This window comes from Anoplolepis gracilipes, chromosome 16 (assembly GCF_047496725.1).
Source record: "Anoplolepis gracilipes chromosome 16, ASM4749672v1, whole genome shotgun sequence".
NCBI lineage: Eukaryota > Metazoa > Arthropoda > Insecta > Hymenoptera > Formicidae > Anoplolepis > Anoplolepis gracilipes.
In genome coordinates, this window is record NC_132985.1 from 353,755 (window position 1) to 376,033 (window position 22,279).

At 36.2% G+C, this 22,279-nt stretch overlaps 1 protein-coding gene across 3 annotated transcripts in view; it reads right to left on the reverse strand.

Moving 5' to 3' along the window:
* The window catches only part of Wb (wing blister), a 142,578-nt gene that overhangs the window by 14,837 nt on the left and 105,462 nt on the right, over positions 1–22,279 (reverse strand). The gene's annotated exons all lie outside the window — the stretch shown is intronic.

Consider the following 22,279-nt stretch of genomic DNA (forward strand, 5'->3'; position numbering starts at 1 on the left):
CGCGAATAATACAAATCGACATAACTGACGTGTCTCATCTATACGCCAAGTATACAGCTGCAATTATTTATATATAATTTTGAAACCTTTCTCTTCTCAAAAGTATACTCTTGTCTAAGTTTTCTTAAAAAATTGCTTTTAAAAATTATAAATGCTATTCATCTTCGTACGTCTGACTAAGGATTATGTCAATTTTATTGTATAAGCCAATTGCACAATGTAGGACATAAACATCCGAGACAAATGAATAATTTTGTCTCGCGGTGTGTTCCTCTGTTGCATGTCAACTCCGATCATTCATGTGACGTGGGACATTATTTCCCAGATATTATGTGTATAATAGCTCTTACATCATCAAATAACAATTGTATTATTACAGAGAATGTATAGTCACGATTTAGCCCTGCAAATTAATATTGCCTCATTAGATCCGATTGAATCAAAAGTCACATTTATTAAGCGTTAAATATTAAAAGAAAAAAGAATTCTACACGATTATTTAAAAGAAAATTTCACACAATTCTTATTCTCTTTCATAGCTTCTTATGTTATTAGTCTTAGTTTTTTTTTTTTTTTTTTTTAATAGACATGAAAATAATTAATGAAATTTAGAAAATTTGTCAATCAAAATGAATGTAATGTACATATTTTTTTACATATAAAGGACGTACAAAGAACCGATAATTGCTGTCGGCAGCATGCAACACACAATGCCTAATGCGTACTGTAATGATTTTAATAGCATGTGATACTTCACTGACTCACTTTTCTCGTGAGTTGAATAATTAACTGAGCATTTCAACGATTCTAAGGATCAATTAATGATTCGATAATCAAGAAATATTCCTGACAATCTTTTCGCAGCATACTAATGCTATATGTATATCATAAATTATAATATTATGGCCCTCTTGACAATTAATCTTTACGACAAAAAAAAAAAAAAAAAAAAAAAACGCTAAAATTCTATTGACGAGGTCTAGAATGCTTTTCGAGGACTACTCAATATAAAAGTGACATCGATATTAGCGATAAATGTTTAAAAATCGAACATTTCGTATTTCTTTCCGTAAGCTACATATATATAATATAAAAATCTAAATCAGCTACATTATATGACATTGGTTATCCGATACTCGATCCGGTTATCTGATGTGAAAATTTCAGCATTCCTGGATGCGAAACCGAAACGTGACAGTGCCGTCTAATTATAATGCGTCTTATCATGCGCTTGCTTTAACTTTAATGTTAATTTCACGAACAGCGACGTTATTATACGCGCAAAATTATCTCCGCCAACGTACCGATTTTCACGAGAATAGCGAGAATAGCGAGATGCGATTTGAATAATTATCGTGCAGTGCAGATTTATGTCATCTAACGACGTGTTAAGTATTTTCCGCGAAGGTGCAATCGGGAGCTGTCACTTACGTGGCACGTACTAATTTTGTGCTCCAAGTTATAGGTATTACGCACGTGTCACCGCAGACTTTCATACTGCAAATTTAGAAAAATATCTATAGTAATACTAACGAGCCATTTTAATCAGACACTACACAAGTTGTGCGTTTAATTCCTTTTAGAATTTAATAGCTGTCGCGTGTGATGTTTTTTACAGGTGCCTCTTTTTTTTTTTTTTTTTTTTTTTTTTACTTTTCTTATTAATTTTCTATTTTGTTCTCTGCATTTCTCTTACTAAAAGGTTAATCTTCTAATGTTATCCGGAACGCAAAGCTGCGATCTCCGAACGACGTGAGACGAAAGTGAGTTCCGCTTCTAATGAAAACGGATTCATACTGGCAAGGAGGGATTAAAGGCTCGTTAGAGTAAATATAGTGGCAGCACGACATATGATTAATTCAGATAACGCGAACGGCGGGTATCGCGCGCATAAATAATGATCCCGCGTCTCTAATCCTGTCAGGCATTCAGAGAATCGCATATTCGTGGGTGAATAAGCGTCCGCGTTTTCACTGCACAAAAGCGACGGGATCGAGTCTGAGTGCGATTGCTAATCGTGACAAATACGTGTCGTTCTTTAAACGCTATCCAGTCGCACGCAGCAAGGTTTATTAATTATAACGAACTATTCGAGTCTTAATGTTGGCTCGATCTTGTTCACGATTCAAGAATGAAATCACTGCGCGGAGAAAATCGGAGAGTAGATTTATACAATTAATAAAGTACGCGTCCGCACAATTATATTTAGAATTATACAATATTTAGTACACACACACACACATCTTGCAAAGTTAGATACAACTGTATTAACGATGTGTTATCATTAATCATCAAATTGTATATGCAGCTTTATAATTCGTTTTATCTTTATTATTATTGATTCCATCACATAAATTTGATTTTGTTTATTAAAAAGATATCATAACTTTAACATAAAGAGTTTCTAAAAGACACATGTAATATAATTTTGTCAAAAAATCAAATATAAAACAAAAATCTGATAAAATGTAGAATTTTTTTTTTTTTTTTATACAAAATTAATCTTTATATAAATCTTTTATAAGTTTAAAGGAAACAATAAAACAATTTGCACGCTATGCTCTGTGTCTCGCAAAGTGTTGCAACAAGAGGCAGAAGACACGAGTATGATTGCGCGGAAATTAATAATGAGCGACGCATCGGACGTAATCTCGTCATTTATAAACAAATCGTTCGAGCCTTGTTTCTTTGAGCTACGACCGCGTCTTGTCAGGCCATTTCCAAGGTAGCAGTAAACGATACTTGAGCAGAGTTGCCGATTTATTGGTCGATAAATTGCACGCTATTACCGTCCGCTTGGCGAAGACGTGTTCGTTAAAGATCGCTCTGCCGATTCGCAAACGCGAGAAACGTGTTTTTCAATTATCCTGGAATCCTACCGAGTCGGAAAAATCTCACGCAGAATACGAATGACTGATTGATTGAAATCCCGAGATCGATGGGTATAGATGATCGTAAATTCTAATGATAAACTCATCGAGATTTATTAAAGCCAATATCTCATCGAGCGAGAAAGTTATGGAAAAATCGAGTCTGCTTCAATTTAATTAAGCAATAAGAATTTATAATACTTTTTAATCAAAATTAAAATTATATAATTCTGAAATACACACTATCAAATTATGTATGACGTAAAAGTACAGAGTTTTAAAAGCACGGGAGGGAGGATACAAAATATGTATATGTATAATAAACACCTGTACCTGTATACTATTTCCAAAACTCCAATTTTATGACAAAGTATTCATTTTGCGCATGATTGATTACAATCAACAGGAACATCCTTCTTTAATTGCCGTTATATCAAAATTATTTAATGCCGTCTGTTTTTTATGTCCAATGGATATAAACGTTCTCATTTAACGTAAAACAAAATTTTAGTGGTCTTTATCTTGCACGTTCTCCGACGTTTTCAAGGTGCAGCCTGCTATAATTTTGTCGCGAACAAATGCGATAATGTCACAAAACGACCAAGTCTCGCTTGTCAATTTGCCGCGTTCGGTGTTGCTCTTATTGGGATACTTGTCATGCAAATCGGAAAAGTTTATGCGCTAATCTATAATGAATGCCTGTTTGTATTTATCTCGGATTTTTCTTCACGATCGATATCCAATTAAGTCGCAAGTTTGAATAACAAAACTAACGTAATTTTTTTACCCAAGTTATAAATCTGTACCGAAACAGAGGAAATTATGTAATATAGGAATATCGAACACATCGGTAACGATTTTTTTCATAATGATAAAAATAATTTTAATTTATCGGAAATATGTATGTGTACCAATTGTACAGGATACAAATCTATTAAATTAAGAGAATATACAATATCAAATTATTTTATATAGTTTCTACATTTCTTCTCTTGAAAATGAAATATTTTTTATATCAATATATTCTTGAAATATCACATATGTTATTATATGTTAACACGTCAAGAGAAAGTAAAAAATTTACATTTAGAAATATTTAACGTAATTACAATGTAGAGTGCTACGTAAGTGAAACGCAATTTTATAGTAAAGACGATAAGAATCGCAATAGTATTGCGCGTCTAAAAGCATACGTGCATCAAGAATCATGTTTTATACTTGTATATTGTAGACAGGCGTAATTACGTTCGCCCAGAAATGCCAGGCAACAGAGCGCGCCCGTTTAAACGTCACTTCTTATGCAAATCGGAGCAATCTTTACGGTGATCGACGGTAAATCTGCTTTAGAATTTAAGTAGCTGTTTGTACATACTTCGGCGCGTTGCTCACGGCGATTTTACTGCGGTCGCTGAAAGTGTCTTGACGTCGACGATGTTGTAAAAGACGTTTTTACTGCAGAATTGGCTTAGCTGCTTTTTTTCAACCGATATGCAAGAAAATGCCGAGCAAACGTACGAAGCCAAAAACAACAAGGCTCGCGAATTGACCAATTTTTCCTTTAAATTATACAGAGGAATCTTTATACAACAAAGTAAAATGTTTTGTGCGCGACCAGTCTGCGGTAAATCTAACATTTTCGTACAGAATTTCTTTTATAGCATCATCGCGCAATTTTAATATCATCATATTTAATAAGAATAAGACGTAATAAAAATACTCTCTTAGTGCTATGCGACGTGGAAATATATTATCATGGATTCGGTGAAAAATTCCGTTTATCGCTCTCGATCGTTAATCGTTGCAGAATGTAATCGCATAATTATACTATTGCTGATATTTAATTGTTTTTTTTTTTTTACTCGCGACACTGCGACACGTTGCCGAGACCTATTCATTAAATTCCTTCCACCGGTGATATTAATCATTAATCGCATCCAGCGCTATGAGCCTCGTTACAGGCATTATGTGCTTTGCTGCCACGGATAAAATACGAATAAAATAAGTTTGTAAAAAAATTCTATTGTAGGGGAATTTCCGTAAAATATTAATCTATCGTAAAGCGACGTTCAAACTTTGATGTTTTCTAAAATCCAACCAGCTTTAACTTTTATTGTACATTTTTGTTCGGTAAACTTATCCGGAATTTGTTTCATGTTCGCTGTGCAAATTTTATTCGTGAATTTATGTGGCGATCTTTCAACTTATACGTATGTATTGTCTCCGCTGTGATAAATCAAAATAAATTTTCTCAACAATTTAAACGTGTTTTCTTTACTTTATCATACAATCAATCCATGCTTAAAACTCCTAAGCTACTCAGAAAATAGAGTAACCTTGCTCTTATAATAATCCAGAAAAATCTTTTACAAATTTAATTTTGATCCCGAGAAGAGAAACAAAACAACAAAAAATTTGCATTTTATTTTTTTCGCGAATACATTTGACAGACATTTATATTTTTTTGAACGATCCTTTAACACAATCGAATTGATTATGTTGCAAAATGTGCCGGCACGGATATGTAAAGCAAATGAAACGTCATCGTACGAAAAAGGGGCGAAACCCGGGGGTTGTATGGCCTTTAAGCGCATTAAGAACGAGTCCATTGTTGAAAGGACGTGTGAAAAGAAAAAAATGTAGGAACGTCATATTTGTCAGGAAGATTTTACGAATATTTAGCGTCGCGCGCGAGAGTCGCTCGCCCCGAGAAACGAGCGTAGGGATTCGATTGCGCGAGGACCTCTTTTCTGGCTGTCGTTACGTTGGCTCGCGACTCGTAAAGATATCCCACTGTGTAAAATTACCGTCCCGATTGGGCAAAATTACGCGCGTTGCGACTCCGTAAATGTGCGGCGCGCGTTTAAAATGCCTGAAAACGTGCACCGCAGAGCGACGGTTAAGACCGGCGTATAAAACCGGCTGCTGTATATACGGCGATCCTGGAACGCCAGGAGATCTTGAGATTCTGTGTAGAGCCACGGATGGTTCATACGTTACACGATCCTACAGAATTTCAAACTGACAGGAGCCACGAGATCTACGGTTTGAAGGATATCCGGGATTAATTGATTAATTAATACATCAAAGAAATCTGCAAGCTCGACAACAAATTACGCAACAAATCATAGATGAAAGAAAAAGAAATCAAATTTTCGTACTTATTAAAGTAACATGATGAAAAGACTCGGTTAAATCATTGGTAATAAATATGCAGAGAGAAAAATACAATAATCGCGCGCTTTAAAGGATGTCGAGAGACATGATGAAGACACGGCGGGATAATCGGCGTGATAGCGTAGCAACGTGGTTGAATGATTTATGAGGCATTACAGACTAATGATTGGCACGGTTTTTCGTGTCGCATCAGCACGGTTGTATATTTATGCGCTTTACTGTTTGATCGATTATATGTAACGCGCGTGAGCGCGATACATCGCCGAGAGGTTGTATATCATATAATTAATGATGTACCTTGGATTACGTCAGCCGATCATCGACAATTATTTCATTCAATATCTCATTTTATCGTCCATTATATATAGTCTACGACATATATCGAATATTTTAATTTTATCGTATATTTTTTGCTTCTCGAAATGACACATAATATTAATATTATACACGCACGCGTATAATATTAAAATATAATCTGTGTGATATTATGCGGTTGTCGAAAATATAATCAATGTGTGTCAGGATATAGTCGCAAGATTATATTCATCTTGAGATATATCATAAGCATATTCTTTGTGCCGCACCAATGTTTATTCCTCGGCGCGCCACGCCGCGCCGTCCTGGACAAGATACCTTCTCGACCCAAATCCATCCACTTGAACTCCTTTGGCGCCGCTTTTAATACCGATAAAATCCCTCATACCGTTTTAGAGTGCCATTTATTTACCCAAGCGATCCTTCTTGTGATTTACCACGTTTCAAGGTTCTTCCTGCGTGAATCCGTTATTTCTTTAATCAAATTATTTACTTCTGCTTACTTCTACTTCCCTCAGCAAACGCTCTAACATTCTTTTCCGACTTTTTATGAATGTTAAAATATTTTTTTTTCATCTCTTTTTGAGATATCCATATATATATATATGTATTGAATATTTGGTTTTTGACGTTCCTTGTACCAGGAGCAAATAGAACATGCTTCTTCAATAAATTAAAATAAAAATTATATACAGCTTTCGATCGCGCGAAATTCTATCCCTGTGCCCGCTCTGTCCGTCGTCATTCTCGAGTCGTCGACTCGCGCGGTCGACGTTAATAAAAAAAAAAAATAAAAAAAAAAAAAAAAAATATATCGCATTCCTGGAATGAACTCGCAATTTGCTAGTTACGTAAAGGAAACGGATCGTCGACACGGATCTCGCGTGCATTACGTGCTGAAACCCGAGAGGCTCGGAAAGCGTGTATCGGCCTCTCATCGAGAGGATCGGTTCGTAAAACGAGCCCGCGGTTAACTGGCAGATAATTTCATGGCAATTTCAACGCTTATGTTCCCCTATCTTTATTCTCCTTCTTCTCGAGCCAGCCAGCCACCCACTAATCGATCTCCTCGCGGGACTCTTCTCTCCCTTTGTCAATTTACGCTACCGATATAAATCGCATCTGTCGCGAGTCGATTATATCTCACTGATCGGACAATGTCAAAATAGACTTCTGTATAGGGTTCGTTAAAGCGAAATACATATATATATTGCCGCGTATGATTTTTGTTGTTGCTGTTGTTCAACATCTTGGAATTTCTCGAATCAGTGTCTCTCATGTGTCTCCGTCATTTTTTCAACTACATAGTACGATCGGCGTAATTAGGTCCAGGTTAATTTGAGAGACTTTCGGAAACTGTCACGAACGTTGCGAGATAATAAGAAGTAATAGGCACTGCGTGTCGAACGCACGACATATGTCTTCGTTAGAGTAAGCAAATACGATTCTTTCGCAAAAACATGTTCACAGGATGCACAGCCGGCGAAATTATATACATTCGATATAACGAACACAGTGATTACAACCGATGATATTACGCATAAAGTGTGCAATTCTTGGATTACGCACATGTATCTGTTTTCTTATACGAATGCGTGACGTAATACAAGTAAAGGACAGCCTTTCAATTTCTTTAATTACTCACGTTTAAATCAGTTTTGTAATTATTTCTTGCTAATATATATTATAGAATTATAATTAGCAACAGAATAATATATGGAATGTGTTTTGAAGAGAACTGAATATTTTAAATTTAACGACTAATATAAAATATTTGATTATACATTGTTGTTTGGCTAAATCTTGATAAAAATATAAATTTTTCCTTAATATAAATATAATAATATTATATATATATATATATTAATTATTATAAATTTAAATAATATCTAATCACAGACACGGAAATTGAAAATAAGTGAAAGCGTTATAATTTTTACTTGCTTTTTGTTGTTATATAAAATACACATTTTTTTTTTTTAGATTAATGTTTAATTATTACAACTGACTGATTCATTCTGCCTGAAAACTGTATTCGTCGCTGTGTTTGAATCATTGCAAACGTTGAGCGGCTTTTTATCGCGTCGATAAATTAATTTATGATACGCCTTCCATCTGCGGGAGTTCTATCGCCACTTCACCTCGAGTTATACTGGCAGATGTTTGCGTATGTTCAATGATCAAACAGAGAATTCTTCTATTTTGGTCGAGCTCGACAGGCAAGGGTGCCGAAAATTGTTTTTAATAACGGTCTTTCGATACGTACATACACGCGAGAGAGTCTAAACGTTTGTGACGCGCAAACACGCGTCCCCGGTGAAAGAAAAAAAAATCAGCCCGCTCGATGGACCATCATCAGATATCAGATCGGTGATCTCGATGGTCCAGACTTTACTTTTCTCGGACCTCTTCAGAACACGCGCTTTGAAAATATACGAATACCTTTCAAGTAGTCGGTTTACATAATGCGCGATTGCGTAAATGTTTGTGTTTAATGTTACGCGATAGAAGCCGGGAACGCTCGATATCATTTGACTAGTATATTGACGATATATAGATAAGTGAATGATTTTTTGTAGACAGTGATTAAAAATAAAAAATTATTTCGAAATTATGCGAAAAATATAAAAATCATATAAACGTGTAAAAATATAATATTAATATTATCGACCAAAGTTGACATTAAAATTTCAAACGAGACATACAAGGTAAATAAATACACATGGAAACATTCTCAGTCAGAAATCTCGGTGCGCTATTATTTTCGACGACACGACTAGGAAGCCATGTTTCAGATCGTCTAGCACTCTCACGGAGATTTCTTATCGATTCGATCGCCGCGTGGGTGGATCACCATGATTTACGAGCCATCGTAGCGACAGCATTAAGGTGATGTATGGATGGTCGGTGATTCCGACTCGGGGACCCGGGCCGAAGCAACGTACGCTATACAAGTTATTGCACGTGATCTACGCGTGCAACACGTAAGATATCGCGTGGTAAATTCGATCCATCGATCCTGCCAGCACGTACGAGGCTAATTCTCTCAGTATAATGATAAACTGCCGGATAATATAAAAATATACGAAACTATTTGCACAAAGATATATACGCGTCGCTACGTATACATTTTCAATTGAAAACTTGACACGAGGAATGCTGTAAATAACATACGTGTGTGTATTCGCAAAGTGAATTATTTTTATATCAAAACCGATTCTCTATATACAAAATACCAAGGTTGAAAGAATCATCAGAATTTGTAAAAATAGTTTTGTTAGATTTCTTATCGATGAAAATAATAACCGCAATAAAAAAGTTATTGTTACGGTCACTTTTTTAAACATTATTGCACAAGTCATATATAAGACACCCATATTTATGTAATTGTACGTTAACAAAATCCTGACGTGATACGCTAATGTTATGATTCAAATTTATTTTTAACACGTGAAAAGATCCTAAGATTTGATTTAAAATTATTATTGACATTTCAATAATTTTTAAAAGAATTTAATGAAGAACAGCTGCATGTGTTGGCTTTATGTGTACGTTTGGAAATGAAAAATTATGCCATACAGATTAGGACAATAACAGTAAAAATAACTATTTAATTTGAAAAAATATATCGAAATTATTTTTTCTGTTTCAAATGAGTTATTTCTCTCACAATTATTACTAGAAATATGACTGCGCATAATATTATATATACATGTATCTTACACTTAATTCCGACAAACGCGACATATATAAGCAACACATTGAAAGAGAAACTGAGCCATTTTTGTATTATGTAATTAAATAAGCCATGTTAATTATAGCAAGTGAGGAAAAATGCCAAAAAATGTGACAATATTTTTTATTATACCTCGCGCGAATCTTAATGGAGCAAGCTAAATATCTCCATGGAGAAAGATTCCTTCTCGCACGCCCATGCGTACGCCCACGCACGCGTCGCCATGGTATCGCAAACGAGTCGTTAAAGTCGTGCAAAATCGTTCGTTTTATCCTGAAAAATTTTGTTACGCTACTTTCGACTGAACAATCCGCTGTGGGCTCCAAAAAAAATGATTTCCGCACAGTATCTTCTATCCTTAGTCCCGTCGTCGTTGAACGATTGAAGAGAAAGATAATAAAGGTGCGAAAGAACAATCAGATTTAACAAACAGTTTTTGTACTCTTATAAAAAAATTAAAGGTGATCGATCCAGAAGTATAAGTCGGTTTAGTCAGAAAAAAACTCCTCGAAAAGAACTCATTTATTTTTGAAAATATATTTTTGAGATTATTCATATTTAATTTTATTAATAATTATTAACTGTTATTCGAGAGATCAATATGTATTATATAATATTATATAATATATGTATATATAAAGTCTTTTATAAATATACTCTATAAAATTTTGATTGTTAAATAAATATATATATTTAATGAAATTAATAAATAAAAATTAAAAAACAAATATTAATAATTTTATAAAATATATAAAATATATTTATTTTATTACTAACGCACTTGGAGAGAGAAAGAGAAAGAGAGACAGAGGCTTAGTCCACACAAGACTACTATATTATTTCTTAGCTAAAAGACCCATGGCACACAGACAAGGTATCTCCAGGAACACATACTTCTTATCTTCGACTGAGAAGAGTTCTCGCAGAGGAAGACTTCCGGTACGCCCACGCGCTCGCGAAGCAGAATACCGCAAAGTACCGCGCCGTTAAAGCCTGTGGTCGAACTTTGAGCTCTAACCACCACGTCGTCGTGGTCGTTCTCTATTTGCTTGCCAGAGCATCGCACTAGGTGCCCCCTGCGGAAATACGACCATCGGCGGTAACGTAAATCCCTCACTCCTCCCCTCTTTCTATTCTCGATAACGACGAAAGCGATTTGAAGCCTGTTGATTTATTGATTTTAATATTTTAGACATGTGTCTTTTCTTCAGTAGATAATCCTACTTTATGGATTTATTTTTCGTATACATTGAAAGTGATAATAATATTGTGCATCAATACGCATATATTGATCTTCCTTTTAACGAGTAAATTAGTTGGTAATATTAGATAATTGTTCATCTCGCATCACATTTATCTTTTTCTACTTTTTTAGATTTTTCCGTATTTTTCTATCTTCAATTATTCAGACATATTATGTGTGTGTTTAATATTTAAAATTTATATTTAAAAATTTAACTTTAATATTTAAAAATGTACAATTTGTTTAAAAAAAAAAACTATATAATTTACAGTTTCTCTTCCTCTGTTGAAATTGAAGTTTGTAAGCAAAATAAACGGAATAATAAATATGAAAAAGTAACAGTTTCAACACCTTCTGATTCGCATTAATATTCAGCTAGTAAATGAAGAGGATATCGGTGGATCATCCTATGCAATGGAGCGATTTACTGCATCCGGCAACACGCGTTAATTGCAAACGTATGTTTACGACTAAATTAGCGATCTCTTTCTCTCTCTATTTTGTATCTTACTTTTGTAACGCGCGCGCAAAATTAGTGGTCAGATCCAAGCGTATTTACGAGCGGGCGTTAACTATAATACTCACTTTTTTGCAGTTTTTTTTTTTAATTTTCGCAGACCCCCAGGAGTCTCTTCTCCGAGCAAAAGTATCGAATCTTCCCCTTAGGATAGATCGTTAGTCTTTATCCGAATGTTTCGTAATTGTAACGTCATTATATAATACAAGAGCGTTCCGCCGATCCCTTCGCACGTGGCTCAACTAATTTATTAGACCGCTTTGTTCGATCACGCTTTGGATTGCGTCATCGCGTGTCTGCAACGTGTCGAAAACTACTACCGTGACGTGATAATAAATTCCAAAGTCGATTTGAGCCAGCCATGGCGAAGAACTATAAATAATAATTGACGAATACTGGAATTTCCAATTTGTTTCCTCCTCATTAGATGTGTGAATAATGAAGCGAAAGATACGAAATAAGCGCGTACGTAACAGCATTAAATATTACTCAGCAAACGTTACTAATTAATGAATACACATACATTTACGTTACATAAAAATTAAAATAAAGATATTATAACGTCCCGATTATAATTAGCCCTTATTCCGTACTGATGGATCATTTTTCTAACAACGTCAATTTCTCGAAAACAAATAATCATAAAATAATATATTTAAGTAAATTATTTTTCAAATTTATTATTTTAGTCTTTATTTAGAATGTTCAAAGAAGGTATATACATTTTTTTCAGATTTTTTAAAACACTTTTACATATTAATAAACTTATCGAAAATACGCTGACCCACCTGTACAGTTAGAGGTGGCAAAAATAACAATACGGAGTAAGGGTTAGACGGGACAATTATTCTCCCAACATTTGTGCGAATAGCAAAGAGACGCTATATCGCGGAAGGCAATCACGTAATAAAAAAAAAAAAAAAAAACAGGAGAAGTACCAGGATCTTTTCCAGGAAGAGAGCGCGGTTAATAAGGGCGTGTCATAATCGATCGCTGGCCTCTCTCGGCTCGTACGCGATTATCCTCATCACCATTATCGATCGGATCGGTTGTCGTTGCATCATGTGATTATCGTGCCTGCCAAATTGTATTAGTTGCCGCGAGAGATGAAATTTTTTAATGGAGTCAAAGATGGACAAGACTGGACGATTGATCCGCGGAATGTTACGAAGAGTAAAGAATCAGACTTGTGTCAATGAAACCTGCCGATTCCCTGATCCTTAAAGCAGAACGAAGCAGAGAGTGAAATATATTTCGATATATAAATCTAAAATAAAATAAAATGAAATGGACGGGCGCGGGCGTTATCGATTCCGTCCGCGAAAACAACTTCTTCGTGTTAACAGGACCCGATTTGTCAGAATTTCTAACAGTATTGCATTTTCGCACCGCGTACAGGCACGTTCGTGCATTACAAATAGAGACGTGCGTGCTTAAGGCGTGTCCTACACGACGCAACAAAGTAAGGCACACTTGTGCCTTCTGCGAATTTATCTCTGCTGACAGCTCATTATACGATAACGATAGGCATGTCTCGGACTAGCAGTTATACAATCGACTTATCGAAAGACTAATCCTTCTCTCGCGGCACAACTCATTTTCATTTTTCTCTTCTTCTCGAAACGCGAGCGTTATTCTAGGTATTATTTTGAAAGCAAATTAAACTAGAATCGTATCGCGAAACAAATTTCAATCTTTTATGTTATTATTATCACAAAAATAAAATATTAAATTCATATAGAAAAATAAACGCGCAGACAATGATTAAAGACTTGAAATTATGTAAATGAAGCGTTTTTCTTTTTTTCTTATAATTTATAAACAAAGAATACACTACATAAAATTCACGATTGCAACGTACATGAATCTAAAGTAACACAAGAGACGAGGCAAAAGCGATAATCTCGCAAGAGAGAGAGGGAAGATTGAAATTATGCGAGGAAAGATGTGCGTAAAGATCTAGATCGATTAAGATGATATCATCGTTGATGATCGATCCTTATCTGAGCAGAAGCGCATCTAGGTGGCCCGGCTATGTTCCGATTAAGTCACGATCGATCCATCGATCTTCCGTTGACTCTCGGAAAGGCTAAGAGAGTCGACGGAAACCGCTTCTCTCTCTTTCTCTCGTCCGTAATTATGTTTTAATTAATTTTTTCCTGTGCCGATATATTAATGACGTATAATTGTCGCACGCTAAAAAGGCTTCATCCGGCTCGGAAAATTTAACAGCGATTTGTTATCTACGGATAAAAATCTCTTTCAAGTTTTTCAGGTTCGAGGATTTATAGTTTAAGCACAATAATTACGCTCGTTTATGCATGCACGGCGATTAATTTACGCGTATTGTATAAAGTCATAAATCAATATCAACTAATTTATATCTGTGTTATATCGCAGATATAATTAAGAATATCTGTTTGATCGTAATCATTATTACATTTTTCATACACGCACAATCGTACCGCATAATTCGATATATGTATATATATATATATATATATATTTACAAAAAGAAAAAAAATGCTTCAAACTTTTGACATTTAATATCACGAGATTCGAAACTTAAAAAGTTTTGCCGGATCCTCGTCTGAGGATTTCAGCCGGTTATTTTATTGAAGCTGCAACAATGTATAGCGACTTCTGCGACAATTTTTTCGAGCCTCTCGTTTTCAACGCATATATGTATATTATATATTCATCTCATCTTCATCTTCTCTCTCTCTCTCTCTCTCTCTCTCTCTCTCTCTCTCTCTCTCTCTCTCTCTCTCTCTCTCTCGTACATCCGCATTTCTTTGTACTACGGGCAAAATAATACCTCGCGGTACACTTTGTAAGCGGAAGAGGCGACGCTGAGGAATTATACGCTTGTAATTCGAGTTTAGCGATGTCACGGAGAAAGCATAATCTCGAAGCAGAGTCTAAGCCTAACAACTGCTCGCCTTAGGCGTGCGCGACTCTACCGATGATAATGAATGTCCTATCTAGCGGAGTACAACGACGCGAGTGCAATAAACTAGCTGTTGCTATTATTCCAATCTTATTAGTCAGTAATAATTGTGTATTACTGGCGGGCAAATGAGATTGGACGGTGGACATTGCATTAACGTTAACGATTTACGTTTCAAGAGTAAGAGATATAGCGGTAGAAGGTAATAGAATATTTTCTGCGAACGCAGGAAAGAAAATTGAAGCGAAGTTTAATTTAAAATCTGACACAAAGCCTGCAATTTTATTATCAGAGCTTGTGACACTTTTGCGATTTTATTTTGCTTCTTGAAAAAGAATTTTCCCCTCCTATATTAGAGATGTGCGAATCAAAGGTTTTTGATGTCGAATCGAATCGAATTATATCGAATTAAAACAAATTTAATCAAATTAAATTGAATTAAATCATGAAAATATTGCTTACAATTTTATTTTAATTGGCATATTCTCCTTTTTTTTTTAAGTAGAGCTTTCATTGCATATTGTTCATCGCTCGCCGCCCGCATCGCGTACAGTCACATCAACGCCACTTTACTTATTAACAGAAAAAAAAAAAAAAATTATTAACCTACGTGATTTGCATTAAAATTGTTTTGACTCGAAATCTTCGAATAGTTTATATTCGAACTATGGGAATTCGGACTCGAATCCGAATAATTCGCACATCTCTAATATAGGATATATTCTCTTAGTTGATTTATACACATATATGATAAAAATAAAAATTTCTCTTTTGCTCGATATATCGATTCCAATTTCTTTCGATGAGATTCGAGATTAGACACAATTCTTTGATAACGTCACAGATAATAGAAATCCATTCTCGAGTATCGTTTTCTCCTGCCAGCAAAATAAATGTAGTCCGCTGATATGCATTAACCACTTGTCACTTTGACATATCAATTAAAATTTCTCTCGGCGATAAGGGATCTTACTAATATTATCATACCAGTATGCGAGATGCCGTTCGCCCATCATGTACATGTCTCATTTCTGTATCGTCGTTATCTAAATCATGCTGAATACGTTCCCGTGGATTATCACGAATTCGTGACGTTCGAAAGAGATCCAAAGTCTACGGGGTGTGCCAGCATCAAGTCGCTGCCAAATCAGTCTCATAATTATTTTATAGCGTAAGAAAAACACTCTTCATAAGAGTTTTCAAGAAATTAATTGACAATTAAGATTGAAAAAAATTACACTCAAATTTGTGGCCGAGAGAAAAGCTTTCACCAAAGAGATGAGGTAAAATTTCCTTCTACGGTGAGAGATACGGGACACCCCGTAGATTCGCACGGGGGGATGCGATCTTGGAGGGGAAGGGGGGGGGGGGGGAAAGGGGGTCAGCCGATCTGAAAATCTGCGATCTGCATTTCATATGCAGGTATACGCTGCTGTAACGCGCTGCCGCGCTCGCTCGTCGGGAGTCACGTTCGTTCGAGAGAACTCGTCCGTCTGTGGTTGACGGTAAATTGACGCGAGCGATTAATCACGAATCACCGCGCCTCTCTCTCTCTCTCTCTCTCTCTCTCTCTCGCGAGCGTTGATCCCTCAACTTTAATGAGTCCGCGTGCGCAACCGCTTCTATGCACTCGCGGATATCTCCGCGGACTGATCTGTTTACTGGCACGAACGCAAGCGAAGCAGCACACTTTGGTTTGCGCCTCTTGTATTTTTTCATCTCCTTGTATGCGCTTGTATGCGCTTGTATGCGCTCCGATAACTGCACGATGATCGTAAGGCGATAGTAATGTAGTTTTGTTATGAAATACGTCGGCAGATAAAGCTGCAGGGAATGTAGCGAGTTTGTTTATCTCGCTAAGAGCAAGCGTTTCTCATCTTTTATGGGAGTTGCTGGCAAGTATTGTATTTATATAATACAACAATCTGTTATCTGTTTAAGCAAAATTTATATACTTAATCCCTTTATCGATTGTATGATTAAAATTTTTTAAAATTTTTCTAATTAATCTCTCAAATAAACGACAATAGATTTAGTTATCAATTATCAGAGTAATGACAAAAGTGCCGATTGATAATAATAAAAAAGTAACGTCAAAATCGTCAGAAGCACGTTAATGTTATATTTGTAACGCACGCAAGGCAGACCGAGACCAATCAATGTTTTACGTAATTAAATTCCAGCTAAGATTTCTGTAGCATGTAGCTGCGAATCGAGTTTCCGCCTCGTCATTTTGACGTATCAATTAAAAGGGATATCACACACAGTTAGCAACTGGATATCCCTTCGCAAGCGTGTTTGTCACGTTTCGCGAATATTTAAGTGGATGAACGATTTATCATGTAATAATGCGAATGAAAATGATCCATGCGCGATTAATCCAAGCACAGAATATATCGTAAAATTCATTTTAAAGAATTCCTCTCTCGATCTGTTTTTGCAAAAAATTTTGTGTATATATATATATATATATATATATATATATATATATATTCATTGCATTTACAAAAAAAATTAACTTTTTGCAAATTAATGTCAACGATATAAATAGAGTAAAATAAATAGTACAAAGCGTATTCTTAATTTTTTACAGCTTCTTTTAATTTGAAATAAATGTTTAATGAAATTGCACGATTGTTTTTATTGGATATAGATTATCAAAATATATATCAAAATATATCAAATAATTAATAATATAATAACCATGTATATTACAGTACCCTACGTATACATATTGTATACATTGTATGTACGTATATTTTCGCGCGTTGCGGTATCGTGATCTTTTTTTCCCATTAATTCCCAGGTAACTCAACACCCGATGCGATTTCACCGATGGATTGCATATCGCATTTTCAAACGTTGGTTCGTATTTATGCCTCGTGCTGATCATTAAAACTCGACCTTTTGTTTAAGATCGTCACAGTTTACGGTTATATTTTGGCTCGGTAACAATCAGGCCGCGGGGAACAAGTTATCGCATTCAACTATAGCTAACGATTAAGGCGAATGATCATACAATATCTAATTTGTTCTGTTTCTAGATTGTTCGTAAAACATGTGTAACTCCCAATCTTACAATTTGCATCAATAAAAATATATTAAAAATTATATTTTGATTGTTTCACAATAATTATTTCAGGAAGAAAGAGTTGTGTAGGAATAATTCCAGTTGGCTTTTGCCAACTGGACAAATTGAATATAAATTATAATCAAACGAGAATCCCAAAAAGTTATAGCGTAATTATAGCGGTATATAGTATTAGTTCTAATCGCGCTAATATCGATACCGCGAGTCGATATGCATGCGCGGTTTAAAGCTCATTCTGTCTGTCGTCGATGCGATAATGCAGCGCGTGCACATTTTACACGCTCGTAATGTAGAAAATGCCGTAAACGAGCAACACAATATAGGTCGTTTTCGAAGCTATGTACGACGATACCAACTATTTACGACGAGTGCAACTCGCCCGTACCAGCTGCAGTGTTCAATTGAGGCAGTAGCCTCTGACATTTCGCAATGCATCGTAAGGTACGGCAAAGTCTTTGCCCGAAAGTTCCCTATAGTAATTCAATACCTGGAAACGATTTCACCCTTCGCGTTACGCGATATCGACCGTCGCGTCGTTCGTCAGCTACATATACAGAAATCGATTACAACAGTATCGTGTAACTCTTATTATTGGCAGGATTATAATCTGCAACGGCAGCTAATTCAAAGATTAGCGTTTGTAAACATAATATTAAATAATTGACGCGTTTTCTGCGTGTCTTACTGATAATATAATTAATTTTTATCTATCTAAATGAAAAATAAGATACTCGACACCGATTTTAAAATCATCAGAAGCATCGCTATAAAAGAGTTTGAAAGAAAATAAATTCGAATGCAGCCAGTGAGAGAGATCCATGTGTTGTAAGGTATTCGGTAAGGCATAAGTTCGATAAATTGTAAACATCAGCCGAGAACGATCGACTTAATCCACATCATTCGTGCTCGTAAATGTCAGATCGACTTAGCTGAAATCTCCGAACGGATGACAATTATTCCCATCGACTGTCGTCGAGAGACGTGCGCCACGTGATTGGCCACTATCGCTCCCGTCCGATCTCTAACATTCTCCGGCACGTTACAGCTCGAATCGAAATTCGAGTATCTCGGAGTAGGCGATTCTCAACGTAACGTAATTTCGATGCAAGTATGTCGATTCAACGATATTCGGATGCAGATTAGAGTCTCCAGATTGAGACTAAAGTGGAAAATGCAATTACACGGAAACTATAAATCGGAAGATATAAAATCAAAATAAGAGACACTAATCTTTCCGTAATTTATTCAAATATTTTCATTAAATATGTAAATAATATTTTACGCACGCATACATCTCTTTCTCTTCTCTTCTCTTCTCTTCTCTCTTTCTTGTAAAGCACTTGGGCATTTCATGTACCATTTAACTTTCGAATACTTTCTTCCTTATCTTATTTTTAATTTTTATTTATCATACATAATTGTTTATTCTTTGCATTCTTAAAAGTTGTACAGAGCTAAATAAAAATATATGTATATTTATCTACTGCTTTCAAACATTTGTCGACAGTATATTTGAAAAAAAAAAAAAAAATTTTCTTCCATTTTCGCTCACAATTTTTAATCTATTACACTATCTACTTTAATACACTTTCTTTAAGCAATCTCCTTTAAAACTATTTAATAGCTTCGCCGAAAGCTCATCTTTTTCAGTGGGAAATTTTTTTTTTAATACTGCCCTTTTATAAAGTATAAAATAAAACTACCACTTCTATATACTTAAATCTATTCGAAATTTTAATAATAAACCTAATAAAATTGAAGTTGAAAATAAAAGCAAAATTTCGAGCCGGGTGTGTACGTAATTCCAAACTAAAGCTACGAATACATACACACACGAACCAGAATAACTCAATATATTACTCCAAACATTCTGTGGCCTTGGAGAAATAGTTTCACGTAGAGGTTGCTTCGTGGGCGTTAAATATACGAGGCGTCTGTTGGAAGCGCGCTCAATATGATTGAATTAAAACGAATCGCTGTAATTATCGGAGCATGCCGCAATACGTCATTCCTAATTGGCCAATTCCCGTTCGTGTTCGTTCTACGGAAATTCTACGGTCGATATCGATATCGTTACGTCATCTTCATGCGATGCATGCGCGATGCGTACGATGCGTTCTTGGTGCGCAATAGAAACTCTTGGCGCGCGCGCCACACTTTTATCCCTTCCACTAATCTTAATTAATTTCAGCCGCTTATTAGCCGCAGGCCGTGACCTCGCTCTCTAGAGTCTTACGTCAGGATAACTCTCCGCGCGCCAAGGATGGCCGGCCGTGAATCAGCCATTCAGCCAGAGCGCGATTAAAAAAGATAGCGGTCGCTGTTCTGCGTTCACGCACAAGGACACGCCGCGCGGTTTTCATTAAAACACACTTCAAATATCACTGATTTCTTAAGCGGCAGCGAACCTTCCGTCGCACTTGACGCAAAGTATAAATAAAGAAGTAATATTTATTTATGCAAATCTTTTTTTCTTTTCCCCCATCATTTACATTTATTTTGATTAATCGTGGACTTTTTTTTTTTTTTTTTTTTTTTACGAATGTCCATCGATAAATTCAAAGAAAGCCTGATTCACTGACCCGATATAGGATATTCCGCGTCGAGAAAGAGACGATTAAGCAAGAAAGTTTGAATACTGGATGTCCCGATGACGTAATTTTCGAGACTAGAATAATACTAGTGGAAAGCAAAGAGTTTATCGTATATATATATATATTACTATCTTCTTTTTGACGAGTAAACATTTTTTTATCTCAAAGGAACGATATTTCTTTTTTAATAATAAATATCAGTCTCGTATTACACGTAAAAATAAAGTCAAAATCTCACAAGGATATTGCACGTCTCAGATTCTTATCGTATATTACGAGGATTCAGAACTTATTAATTGATTCACCTCGCGCACCGATAAATTACTCGCATCGCTACAGATGGAAGCATTTTCGTAATTCAAAGTTCTTGCTAGTCTCTCGACGTTACGTCGAGACGCAATTTGCTACCAACGATGTTTCATCTTAGTCAACTGTCGGCGTCGATATTCCTCAGAAAATGCAACGCTTCTCGCCTTCGCGTATATGTACGTGCGTCGCTAACGACGCGCCATGAATAATTACATCTCGAATAGAAAGAGAGAGAGAGAGAGAGAGAGAGAGATACATCTTTCGCGGCTGGCTCGCGAATGCGCTTTTATCCGCCGCTCTTTGTCGCGCGCAATTGCATCTGGTGACCTAATTGTGGGAATCGGATCTCCTCGCGTCGTTTGAACTCTTCGCCGTGACTCATGCACGTGCGCGTTAATATACGTCGCGACTGCGGGCGCGTGTCGACCCCTGGTAATTAATTTAAAGCGCGACGAGCGCCGCGCATCGTTTACAAGAGTGGGCTGCGTTTCGCGAAAGAGTCACGTAACCGCCGATAAGCCTCGCCAGCGCATCAGCTTAAACTTTATACGCGTAATCAGCGTAAATTTTATAGCGCTCTGGAATGTCGCCGGATATTCCTGTTGAAGATTCAGCTCTCGGAATTTGAATTAGCGGTTTATCATCTTCGTTTGATCTCTTTATCGAGAGATATATATTGTCCCAACGCCGCGCCGACCTATCAAAATCACACGATTTCTTGCATCGCGTGATTCGCACGACAGGAAGTTGAGCGACTCTGTGTACGCGTATATTAATTTCGGGAGGCGAAAATTTAATTATTTTATAACGGAATGTACGGTTGTGAAATTTATCCGAAATCGCGGCTCTCGTAGAAAGCTATTCGATCGATTTTCTCCGCATAATTCGAGACAATTTCGAGTCGCGTTCCGGAAAGACAGGCGATGATTATTCGCGGTACGTCAAATCCGTAAATTGAGGGAATCGCCCGGCCTGCAAACGGAAATCTCCGAAATTCGTGCAACGAGAAAGGTTTAATGAGAGGTGTGTGTGCAGTGGAGAGGTGCCGCTCTCTACCCGCGGCATCCCGATGACTCTCGGCCGGTCGGCCGCGATTATGCATGCGCATGTGCTGCATGTAGGTATTTTAGCCACAACGAGGTTACCTGTAATTTCGGATTACGGCAATCGATGTAAGGTGTACATCGATTGCCGCAGAGATCGCGGATAAGCGAGTCCCGGAAAAAAAAAAAAAAAGAAAAAAGAAAAAAGAAAAAAGAAAAGAGACACGGATGGTACGTAAACGTTCAACATCCGTTACGAATATTCGTAATGTGCGAAAACGAGAGATAATCGCCTTGCTACACTCTGCCATGTGTTGAGACATTCTCACGTATTATATTGCGTTAAAGTAATTTATTCATGAAAAATGATTCAACCCTTCTTTCCGTGCTCGCGTAAATTGTACACGTGACAACGACAAATCGGCAAATATTTCTCG